The sequence below is a fragment of the Emys orbicularis genome, chromosome 12, assembly GCF_028017835.1.
Source record: "Emys orbicularis isolate rEmyOrb1 chromosome 12, rEmyOrb1.hap1, whole genome shotgun sequence".
NCBI lineage: Eukaryota > Metazoa > Chordata > Testudines > Emydidae > Emys > Emys orbicularis.
Genome location: NC_088694.1, coordinates 37,568,810 through 37,582,265, shown reverse-complemented (window position 1 = coordinate 37,582,265; position 13,456 = coordinate 37,568,810). Strand labels below are relative to the sequence as shown.

The 13,456-nt window shown below is 55.3% G+C and overlaps 1 pseudogene; it reads left to right on the top strand.

The window, feature by feature from the left end:
* Nucleotides 1-245: 245 nt before the first annotated feature.
* On the top strand, nucleotides 246-13,077 carry LOC135886126 (cathepsin G-like; annotated as a pseudogene).
* The last annotated feature ends 379 nt before the right edge of the window (nucleotides 13,078-13,456 follow it).

Here is a 13,456-nt window from a genome sequence, read left to right as displayed (position 1 = left end):
TGTAAAAACTTAAATATCTTAGAAACAGTAGCCAATCAGTTGTTTTAATTGTCATATTTGAATTCAGCACATCAAAATACATAATAAATAGCACATTTTATCTCTGAAGCAGACGACTTCTCAAAAATTGTAGACCAGTGTTATTTTTTTAATTGATTGACAGCCCTAATTTTAACCCATTCCCTGTCTCTCTGCCAGGGGGGATCATTGGGGAACAGGAAGCTGTGCCCCACTCCAGACCCTACATGGCCTTTCTGAAGATAAAACGATGCTTCGAACCCGTGAATACCTGCGGGGGGTTCCTGATCCGGGACGACGTGGTGGTGACGGCGGCTCACTGTAGAGTGAAGTGGAGGTAAGGACCCTCCTGCCCACCGGGGGATCAGCACAACCTCTGCAGAGCCACGCTTGAGGTCTCAATTCCCGGTGACGATGCTGCTCCAGCCAGCCAGCTGCTCCAGTGCCATCACAAGGCCATGGATTAGCTGGATCCCATGCACCGAGGAATACCCCAGCCATGGGGATACCAGGCAGCCTGGCACCCCCTAGAGCTTCCCCCCAGAGACCTAGGGTTACCATATTTAAACCTTAAAAAAGGAGGACACTCCACGAGGCCCTGGTCCTGCCCCCAGTCCCGCCCCAACTCCGCCCCTTCCCCAAAGTCCCCGTCCCAACTCCGCCCTCTCCCCTGAGTGCTCCGCATTCCCCCTCCTCCCTCCCAGCCATGCAAAACTGCCTGAGCGCTACCGGCTTCACGGTTTGCCAGGCAGCCCCCAGATCTCCAGACCCTGCGCCCCTGGGCGGGCGCTTCCCCAGGGCAGCCGGAGCCCAGGAGGGGAAGCGCCCGGCTGGGGGCGCAGGGTCTGGAGGTCTGGGGGCTGCCCGGCAAACTGTGAAGCCGGTAGCGCTCGGGCAGCTCGGCTCTTCAGCTGCACAGAGCTGAGATGTCTGGGGGGAGCAGCAGGTGGATTCCTCCCGCGGCGGCGGCGGCTGCTGCTGCTCCCCCCAGACACCTCAGCTCTGTGCAGCTGAAGAGCCGAGCTGCCCGAGCGCTACCGGCTTCACGGTTTGCCGGGCAGCCCCCAGACCTCCAGACCCTGCACCCCCAGCCGGGCGCTTCCCCTCCTGGGCTCCGGCTGCGCTAGGGAAGCGCCCGGCTGGGGGCGCAGGGTCTGGAGATCTGGGGACTGCCCGGCAAACCGTGAAGCCGGTAGCGCTGGGGCAGCTCGGCTCTTCAGCTGCACAAAGCTGAGGTGTCTGGGGGGAGCAGCCGCCACCGCGGGGGAATCTGCCTGCAGCTCGCAGCCTGCCGGAGCCAAGGTAAGCAGGGGACTGGGGGGGGGAAGTATTTTCCTGCACATGTTCGGCTTTTTGGCAATTCCCCCCGGACGGGGATTTGAGTACCAAAAAGCCGTACATGTCCGGGAAAAAACGGACGTATGGTAACCCTAAGAGACCCCTAATCTCCGGATCCCCCGGCCCAGCTCTGAGCTTCCCGGCTGTCTTAGACTGAACTTTGTGGGGTCCCTCATGAGCCCTCCCCAATGTCCCTGCAAAACTCCCCAGCCTCTTGCTGGGGGTCACCCTGTTCTTAGCCTCCCCAGCCCCCTTCTCTGAGTGGGAATGCTCCCTTTTGAGCCCCTCCAGAAATCCTCCCTCCCAGCCCTTCTCGAGGGGGGGCGTGGCGCCCCACTGTGACCCCTCCTGCCACACCCCCATTCGTGCTGCACTGACAGTGCGTTCAGGCGGTTTCCAAGCTCCTGGCCCTTTATGGAGCTGGGGTTCTGCAGCAAAGGCTGCTGGGAATTGTAGTTTTTGGCTGCACTGCGGCCCGCTCTTCCCACTCCCCCCCCCCCCCCCCCCATACAGCCTTGTCCAGTTAGCAATAAACTGCTGGTGGGTCAATCAATTGGAGGGAGTGGGGGGGGGGGGTCGCTTGGTCAATGGTGGTGCTAGGGCTGAGGGGAAATTGTGTGTGTGTGTGTCGGGGGGGGGGGGGGATTCAGAGGCTGCACTGTCCTCATACAGTCAGTGCTGCCCTCAGTGCCTGCTGCTCCCAATACAGTGGGAGAGACCAGGCAGGGAATGGGAGCTAGGTGTCCTTGAGGATAGTGCAGGGGGGTCTGACAGGTCGTAGGATGAGGTGTGGGCAGGGCTGGCTCCAGGCACCAGCTTAACAAGCAGGTGCTTTGGGCGGCCAAGGGAGAGGGGCGGCACGTGCGGCAATTCGGGGGTGGCAGGTCCCTCACTCCCTCTAGGAGCGAAGGACCTGCCGCCAAACTGCTGCCGCCGATCGCTGCTTTTTTTTTTTTTTTTCCCCCAATTGCCACCGCTGGTCGCGATTGCGATCGTGGCTTTTTTTTTTTTTTTTTGCTTGGGGCGGCAGAAATGCTGGAGCCGGCCCTGGGTGTGGGGGAAGGGGAGCCAGGTGTCTGGGATGGCCGTGCAGGGCGCTTACGCTGAGGGAGCTCTGCAGGTCCCAGCACAAAGATGGGAACGGGACCCAGGCGTCCGGGAGGACAGTGCAGGGCCTTCACCGCTAGGGTAGGGTTACCATATGTCCGGATTTTCCCGGACATGTCCGGCTTTTTGGGCCTCAAATCCCCGTTGGGGGGGAAATCCCAAAAAGCCGGACATGTCCGGGAAAATAGGGAGGGAGGGCCCGGCGGTGCGGGGCCAGGGGCCGGCGCGGTGCTCGGCAGGGGCTGGGGCGGTGGGTGCGTGGCCGAGGACCGGCGCGGTGCTCGGCAGGGGCTGGGGCGGTGGGTGCGTGGCCGAGGACCGGCGCGGTGCTCGGCCGGAGCCGGGGCCGGCGGCGCGGGCACTTGGCCGGGGGCCGGGGCCGGCGCGGTGCCTGGCTGGAGCCGGGGGCGCGGGCACTTGGCCGGGGGCCGGCGCGGTGCTCGGCGGGGGGCGGGGGCATGGTGCTCGGCCGGAGCCGGGGGCGCGGTGCTCGGCCGGAGCTGGGGCTGGCGGCGCGGGCACTTGGCTGGGGGCTGGGGCCGGGGCCCTCGGCCGGAGCCGGGGGCGTGGGCACTTGGCTGGGGGCTGGCGCGGTGCTCGGCCGGAGCCGGGGCCGGGGTCGCGGGCACTTGGCCGGGGGCCGGCGCGGTGCTCGGCCGGGGCCGGGGGTCGGCGCGGTGCTCGGCCGGGGTCCGGCGCCCCAGGGCCCGAGTCAGGCGGGAGACGCCGGGGCCAGAGCCTCTTGGCCTGGGCCGGACGCCGGAGGGAGCCGCTCGGCCAGGGGGGCCGGACTGGGCCGCGCTGCACCCTGCCCCAGCTTACCTGCTGCCTCCCTGTTTCAGGCTTCCCGCGAACATTTGATTCACAGGAAGCAGGGGAGGGGGAGGAGCAGGGGGCGGAGTGTTCAGGGGAGGGGGCAGAGTTGGGGCGGGGCTGGGGGCGGAGTTGGGCCGGGGCCAGGGCCCCATGGAGTGTCCTCCTTTTTAAAAATTAAAATATGGTAACCCTACGCTAGGGGGTCCCCCAGTTCCTAGAAGAGGGATGGGGAAGGTGCCCGGGAACAACCAGGGGGCTCATGTACAAGCTGAGAGGGCTGAATCAAGTGCAACCTAGGGCTGGCTGGGCTCTGGGGACCATAGAGTAGCTCCCTGGCCTGGGGTGTGGGTCTGGGTCCCCCAGCGTGGGGCTCTATAGGTTATTCCTGTGTTGGCATAACTGCCTCCATGTAAGCAGTTGTACCGGTATAATTGTATAGGTGAAATCATGTCTCTGACCCAAATAGTTATACTGCTACTGAATCTGGCTGTAGTTCTGGCCTTTATTTCACACCTCAGAAAACAGTGAAGAAGGAGTCCCTGAATGCTGCCCCTGTAAAATACAACGGTTGATCTGTTGCTTTGGAAGACCTTGGCTGACACATCTTTGAACTGTCCCCTGGGGTCTCTCACCATCCCTTGTGTGTTTCATTTCACTTCTCCTGATGGACATTTCTGCTGGCATCATTGTTTTGTGGAAAATTTATATTTCACAAATCCCCATTTTCCAGCAGGAAACCCTGGTTCAAATGTTTCCTCATAAATGATCTGGGAAAGGGGGTAAACAGGGAGGTGGCAAAGTGTTAAGATGATACAAAATTACAAGGGTAATTAAGTCCAAAGTAGACTGCGAAGAATTGCAAAGGGATCTCACAAAATTGGATGACTGGGCAGGAAAATGGCAGATGAAATTCAATGTGGATAAATGCAAAGTAATGCACATTGGAAAACATAATCCCAACTATACGTATGAAATGATGGGGTGTAAATTAGCTGTTACCACTCAAGAAAGAGATCTTGGAGTTATTGTGGATAGTTCTCTGAAATCATCCATTCAATGTGCAGGAGCAGTCAAGAAAGCAAACAGAATGTTGGGAATCATTAAGAAAGGGATAGATAAACAGACAGAAAGTATGATAATCATAATATATGACGGGAAGGGACCTTGGGAGGTCTTTTATTCCAATCCCTGCACTCAAGGCAGAACTAAGTAGTAAGTATAATCTCACTATATAAATCCATTATACACCCACACCTTGAATACTGCGTGCAGTTCTAGTCACCCCTTTTCAAAAAATGGATGGGAAATGAAAAAGGTGCAGGTAAGGTCAACAAAAATGATTAGGGGTATGGAACAGATTTCATGAGAGATTTTAAAAGACTGCAATTGTTCAGTTTAGGATGACTAGGGGTGGAGATATGATAGAAGTCTATAAAATTAGGAACAAGTGAATAAGGAAGTGGTATTTACCCCTTCCCATAACACAAGTGTAATACAAAGAGAGAGCCTGAAGCATGGGGCCTGGTACAAGGCCAAGTCAGGCCCTGTTATGAAGCAGAGGCTTTCTTGCAGGAACAGGAACATGGCAAGAACAGGGCTGGCATTGCAAAAACACACACACTCCTAGGCACTAAGTATTCATGTAAACACATTCCAGATGGGTGGTACCGGAACACCCCGATACAAAGTTAAGGTGTAAACACACGTCCCAAAAATGATACAGGGACACACTGACCCCTCTTAAGGTGATGCTGACAGGGTGATGGATAGAGATGTTTTGATAAAACCAACAGGTACAAGGAAAAGGGTGGTGTGACATTCTCCTCTGGTGTTGTCTGGACCAGTGATCTGCTAGCCCACTCTAATCCTTGTCTCTGGGAGCCAGACTTACCCTGCTCTGCTGTGAGAACCCCCACTCCTGGGCTGTTCACGCACAGCCTCTGGCATGTAAGCTGCTCCCAGCTACTTGCAAGCGAATGACACTAGCCAATATCTTTGGTCCCAGACACAACCCTGGGAACCTCCGTCTTGCAGTGTCCAGTTATGCCCACTGGATGCTGCAAGCTTATATAAATTCATCAATTTAACAAAGAAATTGATATGTACCAACTTGTTATCCCAAGGGGAGCCTCTGACACACTTCAAACCATTCAGGTAGAATAAAGAAACAAATTTATTAACTATAAAGATAGATCTTAAGTGATTATAAGTCAAAGCATAACAAGTCAGATTTGGTCAAATGAAATAAAAGCAAAACACATTCTAAGATGATCTTAATACTTTCAATGTCCTTACAAACTTAGATGCTTCTCACCACAGGCTGGCTGGTTACTTTTCAGTTAGGCTCTCCCCTTTGATCAGCGTTTCAGTCGCTTGGTGGTGGTAGTGTCTGTAGATGTAGGTGGAAGAGAGAGAGACAGGATGGCAAATGTCTCTCCCTTTTATCGTGTCCTTTCTTACCTCATGGCTTTGCCCTGCCCCCCACCTCCCACCCCCCTTCAGAGTTAGGTGAGCATTACTGAGTCTCTCCAAGCAACGTTGATCTATTTCCCTGGTGTGGCCTCATGAAGGTGAGTCATCGCATTGTAGCTCCCTTGCTGGACAATGGCTGTTGATGGGTTGGCTACTTTCCTTGCTGTTGCCTCTGGGGAGCTGATATCTGGCTGATTCCCCAATTTACCACATATTTTAGTGACCACCATACAACAGAATTCTCATAACTTCATATGTGTTAATGATAAACATATACGGCTAGAGAAATGACTTTCAGCAGATCATAAATTTTCCCCTGATACCTTGCAAGGCGTGTTTTATATGTGAGATCACGATTATATGAAAATGAAGATTATGGGGGTTACAATACATTCCCCCAAGGTATAGAATGTCACAGGTGGTAACTAACCACATCAGAGGGTCAATACATAGCTTGTTTGTATCAGTGTATAAAGAGGGGTCGCAGAGGGGGTGTCTGTCCAGCCGAGGGGGGAACAGAAAGTCCCACTGCTCACTGAGCTGGTCCATTGTAACACAGATGCATGTATTAGTGTACTACAGGGCACTGATACAGTGCTTTTTCGGCAATAAACCTGGCCGGACATCTTTGCCACTGCACCGAGTCTGTGGTTTACTTGGGCAGTTTGATCGGAGGCTGCTGTACGGGCTACCTGGGCAGAGCCCATGCAGTGCGCAGAGAGAACAGACACACAGCCAATAACTGACAACAACAAGAACTAGGGGTCACCCAATGAAATTAATAGGCAGTAGGTTTAAAACAAACAAAAGGGAGTATTTCTTCACACAATGCACAGTCAACCTGTGGAACTCTTTGCCAGAGGATGTTGTGAAGGCCGAGAATATAACAGGGTTCAAAAAAGAATTATTTAAGTTCATGGAGGATAGGTCCATCAATGGCTATTAGCCAAGATGGTCAGGGATGCAGCTCTATGCTCTGGGTGTCCCTAGCCTCTGTTTGCCAGAAGTTGGAAATGGGCGACAGGGGATAGGTCACTCGATAATTGCCTCTGACTGCCAGAAGCTGGGACTGGATGGCAGGGGATGGATCTCTCAGTAATTGCCCTGTTCTGTTCATTCCCTCTGGGGCACCTGGCATTGGCCACCGTCGGAAGACAGGATACTGGGCTACATGGACCTTTGGTGGGACCCCATATGACCGTTATGTTCTTACCCCCGTCCCCATCAAGGCGCTAGTTTCAAATGAACGGGGAACTAGGAGGCCACATTTCCCTGGTGCCTCTGTCAGTCTGGACCTGAAAACAATGGAACGTTGTCTTTTCACTTAAACTGAAAATAACTGAACTCCTTCCCCCCTTCCCCCAAAGGTCGCTGGTGTGAACCCCTGAGGACAGCATTTGGGATGCAGGGAGATAAAGTGATGGGGAAAGATCATGCTTTGGAAAGCCACATGGCAACAGCTGTGTAACATGTGAAGCCCAGCACAACTGGCTTGGTATTTCCAATTTTTGGTGCCTGAGTTACTGGAAGTCTTCCCCTCTAGGGGACACTGGCTCTGATCTGGCCCGCGGGCAGGGGCTGGCTGGCTGAGGGGGCAGGGAGTGGGACAAGGGGCCTTTCTCCTCTGGGGGCACTGGCTCCCATCTGGCCCCAGGGTGGGTACTGGCTGGCTCGGGGGGCGGGGGGTGGGGAATGGGATACAGGGCCTTTCCTCTCTAGGGGGAGTTGGCTCCCCTCTGGCCCCAGGGCAGGAGGCTGTCTGGCTCGGGGGTGGGGAATGGGACACGGGGCCTGTCCCCTCTAGGAGGTGCCGGCTCCCATCCTGCCCCAGGGCATGGACTGGCTGGTTCAGGGGGGTGGGAAATGGGACACGGGGCTTTTCCCCTCAAAGGAGCGCTGGCTCTGATCCAGCCCCAGGGCAGAGGTGCTTGCTGGCTCAGGGGGCCGAGAATGGGACATGGGGCCTTTCCCCTCTAGGGTAGCTCGGTGCTGCTGTCACTATTCTAAGGGATAAATTCTGCCCTCCCCTAGCTCTCCTGTTGACGTGAGCTGTGGGTAACACTGATTGGTATCAGTGCCTGGTGAGACAAAATGCCCTGATCCCATGTGTGTGATAGAGGGTGTGTGTGGCTCTGATCTCCAGATACCAATCGCCCCCCCGAACAGTGTGTATGTGATGCCCAGGGTATCTCTGACCCTCTCCTCCCCTAATCAAATGGTCAGAGACAGACACCTCCCCTGCTCCTACTGGCTCCACTGGGTTTATCAGCCCTTTCCCCGGGGGTGGGGAGACTGGGTCTCCCAAACCCTAAGCCCCCCCACACCAGGATTCAAACACACAGAGCAAGGAGCATTACTGGTCCAGCCATTCCTGCAACCTGCCTCCCCCAAAGGTCAATCCCGGATGCTCCGAGCCAATCCCCTCCTAGCCTGGAAGTCAGGTCAGCAACAGCAGCTGTAGCTACCAGCAGGGTCCAGCCAGTGGGTGGGCTGGGGAGACGGGTCTAGAACAGACATACAAGGATCTACTTGGCTTTAGAGTGGCTGTGCATTGATCTAGACTGGCTCTTCGTGTGGGTATGGATAGATCTAGAATGGAACTGCCTCAATCAAAATGAATCTACATGGATTTAGTTGGGCATTCATGCATCTAGAATGGCTCTGCAATGCGTGCAGGTGGTGACGGACAGGTCTACATGTATCTGGGTGGATCCATCCCGCCCCCTCATCCATCAGATATCCCAGCTCCATCAGAGGGATCCAAAGTGAAACAGTGCAATGGGTGAGGTTGGACTTTATCAATAGGTGTTTGATGGAGGAGGGGAATATCCTTAATGACACGAGTTTGTGGAGGACAGGCCGTGTTCAGTGACCCTGCTGTCATCCTTGGGGGCCGGTAAGAGTCTGGTAAAGTCTGCGGAGGACCCAGAGATTGGTGGTAAAGAACAGGGAGGACGTCTCACTGTTATGGACCGATCTGGGTGGCCTGGTGAGCTGGGCTCAATTAAACAGACATCTGAAACCAGTCAAATGGAAGGTCAGACATCAAGGGATGTCGCTCACGCTGACCGGATGGGGGCTGTATCCTGAAGAGTGAGGACTCTGAAAGGGACTTAGGGGTCATGGTAGAAACTGACCCAGCATGAGCTCCCAGCGCTAAGCGGCAGACGCCATCCGTGGGAGTATACACCAGGGGATATCAAGTAGGAGCTGGGGGAGGGGGGTGTCACCTCTGGACGTGGCCTTGGTGAGACTGTACCGGGAGACTGTATCCGGTTCTGGTGTCCCCTCAAAACAGTATGTTGGCAAGTTGGAAGGAGTAACCAGAGCAAGTCAAAATCTGGAGACCTGGCCTGGTGGGGAGAGCTCCAAGGGGATCCATCTCCTGAGATGATCGGAGGTGAAGAGGGGAATCGGCCCCCATCTGTAGGAACCTCGGTTGGGAGAGGGTTTCTGAGCGCAGGGGGCTCTTCGACCTTGCTGGCCAAAGCAGGACGAGACCAGGTGGCCGGGAGCTGGAGTCAGCAAAGGTCCGGTTGTAGCTAAGGTGCAAATGCTGGCCTTGAAATCGAGCAGCCAGGGAATCTAGGTGCAGAAAAGCCCAAGGGCATTTCTCACACTTATAGCAAAGAAGTGGGTGGGGGACGGGGGACAGTGTTAGCCACATCCACAGCCAGGCTGGCTGGGCACCAAAGCAGGGAGGAAACCCCTCCTCCCTGACATGGGCATGGCTGTGACTTCTCCCAGGGGCATTTCCACCCCTGGCCCATCCAGGTGGGGGTTTCCAGGCAGCTGAGTACGTGCCTTTGTGGTTGCCAGGTCCTGCCCTCCCCTCTCCTGCCCTGGTCCATATAACCTCCAGAGCTGAGGCAGAGGCTCCGTGCCCATCCCTGGTTGGCTCTGAGGATGCAGCTCTTGATCCTGGTCCTGCTCCCTGCGGCCTTTCTCCTGCCCCCCGGGGCTCAGGCTGGTGAGGACAGAGGTGGGGCATTGGGGCCCATGGGGAGCAGAGGGGGCAGATTTAACTATCAGTCCCAGAGGAGCGTTGGGTCCGAAGTGGGCTCGGGGGGGAGGGGGGAGCCCCAGGGAGGGGGAGCCCCCAGAGAGATCAGGGATGGATGAGTGCACAGGTCCAGGTGGGAATCCATAGATGTATAGTGGGATGGGGATAGAGCGAGGGGCCGATCCAGGGGGAGGGGAGGGGAGGGCGGGGGTGCTGAGGGGCTGATCTGGAGAGGAGGGAGCGGGAGGTTGGGCTGTCCGGGTCCACAGGCTGATCAGGGCTCATGATTAGGGGTAGGTTGGACCTGGGGTCCTTGGTTACATTCTCCAGACACAGGTTGTCCCAGAGCATGTGATTTTCACCCCTCCCTGTCTCCCTGCCAGGGGAGATCATTGGGGGATGGGAAGCCCAGCCCCACTCCAGACCCTACATGGCCTACGTGAAGATAGCAATGTGGAGAGGGGTGAAAACGTGTGGGGGGTTCCTGATTCGGGATGACGTGGTGCTGACGGCGGCTCATTGTAATGACGAGCAGGGGTAAGAAACCCACCCGTCCCCACCCCCCCCTGAGCTGCCCAGCCCCCCACCCTGGGACTAGATGGGAGCTGGCAATGTGCAGGACGCCCAAAGACCCAAGGAAGGAATTAATCTTTATCGGGTGGACTCTGACTCAGCTAGGTGGGATAGGGAGCCCACATCTGGAAAAAGGGGTAGACAGGGAGATGGCAACATTTGCAGATGATACAAAATTTCTCAAGATACTTAAGTCCAAAGCAGACTGTGAAAAGTTACAAAGAGATCTCACAAAACTGGGTGTCTGGGTAAGAGAACAGCAGATGAAATTCAGTGTTGATAAATGCAAAGTAATGCATATTGGAAAACATCATCCCAACTCTACATAGAAAATGATGGGGTCTAAATTAGCTGTTACCACTCAAGTGAGAGATCTTGGTGTCATTGTGGATAGTTCTCTGAAAACATCCATTCAATGTGCAGTGGCAGTCAAAAAAGCAAACAGAATGCTTGGAATCATTAAGAAAGGAATAGAAAATATCATATTGCCTCTATTTAATTCCATGGTACGCCCACATCTTGAATACTGCGTGCAGATGTGGTCACCCCATCTCAAAAAAGATATATTGGAATTGGAAAAGGTTCCGAAAAGGGCAACAAAAATGATTAGGGGCATGGAATGGCTTCCATATGAGGAGAAATTAATAAGACTGGGACTTTTCAGCTTGGAAAAGAGACGACTAAGGGGGGATATGATTGAGGTCTATAAAATCATGACTGGTGTGGAGAAAGTAAAGGAAGTGTTATTTACTCCTTCTCATAACATAAGAACTAAGAGTCACCAAATGAAATTAATAGGCAGCAGATTTCAAACAAACAAAAGGAAGTACTTCTTCACAGACGGCACAGTCAACCTGTGGAACTCCTTGGCAGGGGTTGCTGTGAAGGCCAAGACTATAACAGGGTTCAAAAAATAACTAGATAAATTCATGGAGGATAGGTCCACCAATGGCTGTTAGCCAGGATGGGTAGGGATGGTGTCCCTAGCCTCTGTTTGCCAGGGGCTGGGAATGGGCAACAGGGGATGGATCACTTGATGATTATCTGTTCTGTTCATTCCCTCTGGGGCACCTGGCATTGGCCACTGTCGGAAGACAGGATACTGGGCTAGATGGACCTTTGGTCTGACCCAGTATGGCTGTTTTTATGTTCTTAGAATGTTGCGATCCCCCTAAGGCCCCATGGTTTCCCTTTAACTATTCTAGACACATCACCGTCTACCTGGGAGTTCATGACCTTAGACTGTGGGAATGGAGCCAACAAGAAACCTCTATGCGTCGCCGGATCCCCCACCCGCAATATGACATGTACTCCCTTAACAACGACGTCATGTTGCTGCAGGTACCGGTTCCCACATCACTCCGCTCCCAGTGACCTCATACTGCTGCAGGTATCACCCCCATCCCCTCACCCTGCCCCCAGTGATATCACAATGCTGCAGGTACCGCCCCCATCCCCTCACCCCGCCCCCAGTGATATCACACTGCTGCAGGTATCGCCCCCATCCCATCCTCCTGCCCCCTGTGACCTCAAAAAGCTGCAGGTACCGCCCCATCCCATCACTCCGCCCCCAGTGACCTCACACTTCAGCAGGTACTGCTCCCATCTCATCAGCCTGTAGCCTGTGACCTCACACTGCTGCAGGCACTGCCCTTTCCCATCACTCCACCCCCTTGGACCTCACATGGCTGCAGATACCACCCCCATCCCATCCCTTGCACCCCCTGTGGCCTCACACTGCTTCAGGAACCACCCTCATCCCATCACCCCGCCCCCAGTGACCTCCTGCCATGTATTGGCTGCATTTGCTTTCTCCTTGGATTGGTCCATCCATGACTCTGACTTTCTCGCTGACCGCGAGCCTCGTGTCCTGTCTTTGCAGCTGGCGCACCAAGCCAGGCTCAATGAATGGGTGGGGCTCATCTCCTTGCCCTGCGCCTGGCAGGGCGTGCGCCCCGGGGCCATGTGCAGCGTCGCCGGCTGGGGCCGGACAAGCGCCCGCAGCGCAAAGGGCTCGGATGTGCTCCGGGAGGTGGACGTGGCAGTGCTGGAGGATTACGTGTGTCTGAGGAATCCTGACCAGGTCTATCGTTACTATAATGCGTCCACCATGCTTTGTGCAGGGGATCCAAAACAGGGCAAAGACTCCTTTAAGGTAAACATTCTCCTGGCTTCATGAGGCCCCGGTTCCTTCTGGGGAGCAGTTAATCTCTCGGGATTGCAGCTGGGCCTGTGAGCAAAGATCAGAGACCAGCCCCCTGCGGCGCTAGGCGCTGTACAAATGAATAACAATTCTTCTCCCGGGAGGAGGGAGCGAGCAGCTGGGTTAGGGGACGGAGCCCACTGAGACCAGTTGGGCTGGGGGAGGAGGGGGCGATGCTGAAACCAGCTGTGCCAGGGCAAGGGGGGTGGGGTGATGCTAAAAGTCTCTGAGCTGTAGGTCAGGACTTGAAGAACAGCGGGAAACCGATCTGTCGAGTTGTTCTCGTCACCTGCTTCTTGTTTTAATTCTCAGGGTGACTCCGGGGGGCCCCTGGTGTGCGGCAAAACAGCCGAGGGCATCGTCTCTTGGGGCTCCCTCAAAGGGGACCCCCCCTGGGGTGTACACCAGAGTCTCCAGATTCGTCCCCTGGATCCTGGAGACCCTATCTATCTATCTGCATCCATCTATCTATACATCCCCCATCCCCCTCCATATCTGTCTATCCATCCTCATCCCCATCTACCTAGCTATCTCCCTAGCCCCATAAACACCCCTCTGTCCATTGGTATCTGTCATTCCCCCTCCCTGTGCTATGTCATCTCTAGGAGGCACCAGCCCCAATCTGCCCCTAAGGCAGGGACTGGCTGCCTCAGGCGGGTGGGGAATGGGACATGGGGCCTTTCCCCTCCCAGGGCACCGGCCCCATTCTGCCCCCAGGGCAGGGACTGGCTGGCTCGGCAGAGCTGATAATCAGAGACACTCTTTCCCCCCGTTGGGGGGGTCTGTGGGCAGCGGGGCTGTCACAGACAGGTGGATCTGGTCTCTCTGACCCACATCGCTCCCCCAGCTCACAGCACCCCACAGGGCAGGGGACAGCTGAGAAGGACCAAGGGACCTGTCAGGGTTCTCTCCCCACTCTGAACTCT